Source organism: Coregonus lavaretus (genome assembly GCF_964263955.1).
Source record: "Coregonus lavaretus genome assembly, chromosome: 39".
NCBI lineage: Eukaryota > Metazoa > Chordata > Actinopteri > Salmoniformes > Salmonidae > Coregonus > Coregonus lavaretus.
In genome coordinates this window covers 11430789-11436761 of record NC_140026.1, presented here as the reverse complement: position 1 = coordinate 11436761, position 5973 = coordinate 11430789, and positions in this window count along the sequence as shown.

Sequence of the window (5973 nt, the reverse complement as noted above, 5' to 3'; positions counted from 1 at the left end):
GCAACACAGGAGACAACACAGCTACAGCCCTGTTACAGCCTTGTTACCGCCCAGCTAGCAACAGTTTAGAGATTAGGGCCTCTATTCAATCCGCATAGCGGAAGTTCAGCTTTACAGCGGCAATGTACCTGCTTTAGCGGAGACAGCATTCATGGTAAACGCTGCATATGTCGGCTCAATTGGAAATTACCTTTATATTTCTATTGCGGAATCTGTAACGCTTCAGCTTTATAGATTGAATAGAGCCCTTGGGTTGAATTGTTGCTTTTGTTAGCTTTAGTACATGGATCATGTAGCTTCACAAAAGAGGCAATATTTTGTAACTATGCAACATTTAGTGTATTTCAATGTAATTGTTTTGTTTTCACATGACTTCTATAGCCTACAAGTAAAAGACAACTACATCATACATGTAGCAACTATAGCCCAGCTACCAACAGTTTAGAGATTGGGTTGCTTTGTTGTTAAAATTTTTATGATCATGTTGTTTCACAAAATATAACTACAGGATGCAACATTTAATGAAGTTAAGGACAAGTTAAGTGCCATTGTTTTGTTTTAACTTTTGACTTCTAGCACAAAAATGTTTATATCACCCAAATAAAAGAATACACGATGGTTTGGCGATATTTCAGATCTGTGCACTTCTATTTGTAAAACAATGATCTACACTTGCAGATGAAGCTATTGTTTATACAGTGGGGAAAAAAGTATTTAGTCAGCCACCAATTGTGCAAGTTCTCCCACTTAAAAAGATGAGAGAGGCCTGTAATTTTCATCATAGGTACACGTCAACTATGACAGACAAATTGAGAAATTTTTTCTCCAGAAAATCACATTGTAGGATTTTTTATGAATTTATTTGCAAATTATGGTGGAAAATAAGTATTTGGTCACCTACAAACAAGCAAGATTTCTGGCTCTCACAGACCTGTAACTTCTTCTTTAAGAGGCTCCTCTGTCCTCCACTCGTTGCCTGTATTAATGGCACCTGTTTGAACTTGTTATCAGTATAAAAGACACCTGTCCACAACCTCAAACAGTCACACTCCAAACTCCACTATGGCCAAGACCAAAGAGCTGTCAAAGGACACCAGAAACAGATTTGTAGACCTGCACCAGGCTGGGAAGACTGAATCTGCAATAGGTAAGCAGCTTGGTTTGAAGAAATCAACTGTGGGAGCAATTATTAGGAAATGGAAGACATACAAGACCACTGATAATCTCCCTCGATCTGGGGCTCCACGCAAGATCTCACCCCGTGGGATCAAAATGATCACAAGAACGGTGAGCAAAAATCCCAGAACCACACGGGGGGACCTAGTGAATGACCTGCAGAGAGCTGGGACCAAAGTAACAAAGCCTACCATCAGTAACACACTACGCCGCCAGGGACTCAAATCCTGCAGTGCCAGACGTGTCCCCCTGCTTAAGCCAGTACATGTCCAGGCCCGTCTGAAGTTTGCTAGAGTGCATTTGGATGATCCAGAAGAGGATTGGGAGAATGTCATATGGTCAGATGAAACCTAAATAGAACTTTTTGGTAAAAACTCAACTCGTCGTGTTTGGAGGACAAAGAATGCTGAGTTGCATCCAAAGAACACCATACCTACTGTGAAGCATGGGGGTGGAAACATCATGCTTTGGGTCTGTTCTTCTGCAAAGGGACCAGGACAACTGATCCGTATAAAGGAAAGAATGAATGGGGCCATGTATCGTGAGATTTTGAGTGAAAACCTCCTTCCATCAGCAAGGGCATTGAAGATTAAACGTGGCTGGGTCTTTCAGCATGACAATGATCCCAAACACACCGCTTGGGCAACGAAGGAGTGGCTTCGTAAGAAGCATTTCAAGGTCCTGGAGTGGCCTAGCCAGTCTCCAGATCTCAACCCCATAGAAAATCTTTGGAGGGAGTTGAAAGTCCTTGTTGCCCAGCGACAGCCCCAAAACATCACTGCTCTAGAAGAGATCTGCATGGAGGAATGGGCCAAAATACCAGCAACAGTGTGTGAAAACCTTGTGAAGACTTACAGAAAACGTTTGACCTGTGTCATTGCCAACAAACGGTATATAACAAAGTATTGAGAAACTTTTGTTATTGACCAAATACTTATTTTCCACCATAATTTGCAAATAAATTCATAAAAAATCATACAATGTGATTTTCTGGAAATTTTTTTCTCATTTTGTCTGTCATAGTTGACGTGTACCTATGATGAAAATTACAGGCCTCTCTCATCTTTTTAAGTGGGAGAACTTGCACAATTGGTGGCTGACTAAATACTTTTTTCCCCCACTGTATTATTATTATATACAAACTAGATGGAGCTATTGTTTATATTATTATAATTATAATTATATATAAACTAGACATATCTATTGTTTGTATTATTATATATAAACTAGATGGAGCTATTGCTGACACCTACCCAGTTGTCTCAGATCCATAAAGGGGAGTGAACGAAGGCAGAGGGAAGGGAACATCTTCAGCTGAATAGATTGTACAGATACAACATTCACAATCCATGGGGGACAATTACCTGAAGTGTTCTGGCTACATGATGAACACAGGCTATAAATATTATATAATGTTGTAACATGGTCAAGATTCCCTGTTACTGGTAGTTTTTTTGTGTGTGTTTTCATTTGTGTTGAATGTGTTCTGTGATTGAATATATTTGTCTGCCTGCTCCAGGTAACGAGATGATTGAGCACACCTGTGCCCCTCTAAAAGAGGACCACATAATGTCAGATCAGGAAGCGGTATTGGCTGGATGCCAAGTTGCCACAGCGGTTGCAGTATTGGTGCGTTGTTGTTGTTGTTGTTGTTGTAGTAGTAGTATTGTTGATGATGACGATGACCTTTGGTAAGCTATATTCAAGTATGAAAGAGTAATTATTTGTATCTTAGTGTGGCAGCTGAGTGCCCAACAAGCTAAAGCACAACCTATTGAATTGTTTGTATTTTAATATGTATATTCAAGGGGAACATTTGTATAGCACATTTTATTTATAGCTTTGCTTAGTGTAACTAACTATTGCAGCCTTGTGTGGTATCTCACTGTGCTCAGTTTGCTGTGCTATTCACCTGGAACCATTGTGTGGCTTCTGTACCGTTTGATGTGCCCTACCTTATCATTTTTATAAAGTGTGTGTGTGATATCCTTCTAACTAGATTGTATTTAACCCAGCTGCAACATACTGGCAGGTAGCGTTGGGGCAGTAACGGCAAGGTTGCTGGTTCAAATCCCCGAGCCGGCAAGGTGGACAAATCTGACGTTCTGCCCTTGAGCAAGGCGATTAACCCCCAACAACAACTGCGCCGTGGACGTTGATTTAAGGCAGCCCCCCCACACCTCTCTGATTCAGAAGGGTTGGGTTAAATGTGGAAGACACATTTCGGATGAATGCATTCAGTTGTGCAACTGACTAGGTATCCCCTTTACCTGTAGCTACTCTCTGCAAGATTCCTGTACAACAGGCAGCAATTTGTAGGTACAGCCTTTAACGACTGGTGCTTATTACACATTGTAACATTGTAATAAATGATCTGTTTGTTTGAATTATGTCTAGCCTGATCTATTTCCATGGCATTGTACTCAGTTGAAGTCTCCTTTGACTCTGTCCTATCTGCAAATAATCTGTTTGTTGCAATGTCACAAGCCATTGATTATGCATACAGTGGCTTGCAAAAGTATTCACCCCCCTTGGCATTTTTCCTATTTTGTTGCCTTACAACCTGGAATTAAATTTGATTTTGGGGGGGTTTGTATCATTTGATTTACACAACATGCCTACCAATTTGAAGATGCAAAATATTTTTGGGTGAAACAAGAAATAAGACAAAAAAACAACTTGAGCGTGCATAACCCCCCCCCCCCCCCCCCCCCAAAGTCAATACATTGTACCTTTTGCAGCAATTACAGCTGCAAGTCTCTTTGGGTTTGTCTCTATAAGCTTGGCACATCTAGCCACTGTAATTTTTGCCCATTCTTCAAGGCAAAACTGCTCCAGCTCCTTCAAGTTGGATTGGATGGGTTCCGCTGGTGTATAGCAATCTTTAAGTCATACCACAAATTCTCAATTGGATTGAGGTCTGGGCTTTGACAAGGCCATTCCAAGACATTTAAACGTTTCCCCTTAAACCACTCAAGTGTTTCTTTAGCAGTATGCTTAGGGTCATTGTCCTGCTGGAAGGTGAACCTCCGTCCCAGTCTCAAATCTCTGGAAGACTGAAACAGGTTTCCCTCAAGAATTTCCCTGTATTTAGCGCCATCCATCATTCCTTCAATTCTGACCAGTTTCCCAGTCCCTGCTGATGAAAAACATCCCCACAGCATGATGCTGCCACCAACATGCTTCACTGTGGGGATGGTGTTCTCGGGGTGATGAGAGGTGTTGGGTTTGCGCCAGACATAGCGTTTTCCTTGATGGCCAAAAAGCTCAATTTTAGTCTGATCTGACCAGAGTACCTTCTTCCATATGTTTGTGGAGTCTCCCACATGCCTTTTGGTAAACACCAAATGTGTTTGCTTACTTTTTTCTTTAAGCAGTGGCTTTTTTCTGGCCACTCTTCCGTAAAGCCCATCTCTGTGGAGTGTACGTCTTAAAGTGGTCCTATGGACAGATACTCCAATCTTCGCTGTGGAGTTTTGCAACTCCTTCAGGGTTATCTTTGGTCTCTTTGTTACCTCTGATTAATCCCCTCCTTGCCTGGTCCGTGAGTTTTGGTGAGCGGTCCTCTTTTGGCAGGTTTGTTGTTGTGCCATATTCTTTCCATTTTATAATAATGGATTTAATGGTGCTCCGTGGGATGTCAAAAGTTTCAGATGTTTTTTAAAAACCCAACCCTGATCTGTACTTCTCCACAACTTTGTCCCTGACCTGTTTGGAGAGCTCCTTGGTCTTCATGGTGCCGCTTGCTTGGTGGTGCCCCTTGCTTAGTGGTGTTGCAGACTCTGGGGCCTTTGAGAACAGGTGTATATATACTGAGATCATGTGACAGATCATGTGACACTTAGATTGCCCACAGGTGGACTTTATTTAACTAAATTGTAATTTGTTGCACCAGATCTTATTTAGGAGCTTCATAGCAAAGGGGGTGAATACATATGCACGTACCACTTTTCCGTAATTTATTTTTAGACGTTTTTGAAACAAGTTATTTTTTTCATTTCACTTCACCAATTTTGACTATTTTGTGTATGTCCATTACATGAAATTTACAGGTTGTAATGCAACAAAATAGGAAAAAAGCCAAGGGGGTGAATACTTTTCCAAGGCACTGTAAAATACTATGTAGTTTTGTGCACACATGCTTGAATAAAGTATCTTATAAGCCCATATGGACTGGACACTAATTGGTGTATGACACCAAAATAAAACAAATCAAACAAGCTGATCAGGAAAAAGCTGAGGTTGGAGCTTGAACCCCTGGATGTCATGATGGAGCGAGAGGATGGAAATTGTAGACGGTTTCAATAGTTGTATTTATGGTATCTTTTTCCAAAATGCATACTTAAAAACGAAAGACAAAACTGTGGATGCTCGCTGTTCGTCAACTCCCATTAACATCTCTTAATAGAAGGGGATTGTCAGCAACACTTGCAATAAGTTGTAATAAGTGTCTCCAAAAAACCTCTTACACTTTTTGCTTAGTTTTGCTGTATCTTTAGGAGTATTGTGTGGCCAAACTACAATTTTTTTTGTCTCTGTGTTCTACTTATTTGGTTCAGTGTTCCATCTGGCTCTGTGTTCTGTTTGTCAGTGCGCCTGTCTTTCTGAATCCCCATATCTCTGGTCCTTGGCTCTATAAGCAGTAGTAAGTTCAATACCCAAACAGGCCACTAGATGTCGTAAAAAGATTAGAATGAGGATCAGATTTCACCAGGCCATCTGGTGTGTATGTGCGTCATATTCACATTCTGATTGTGCCCACATGTGTAAATGATTAAAAGACCCATTGTGATCTGA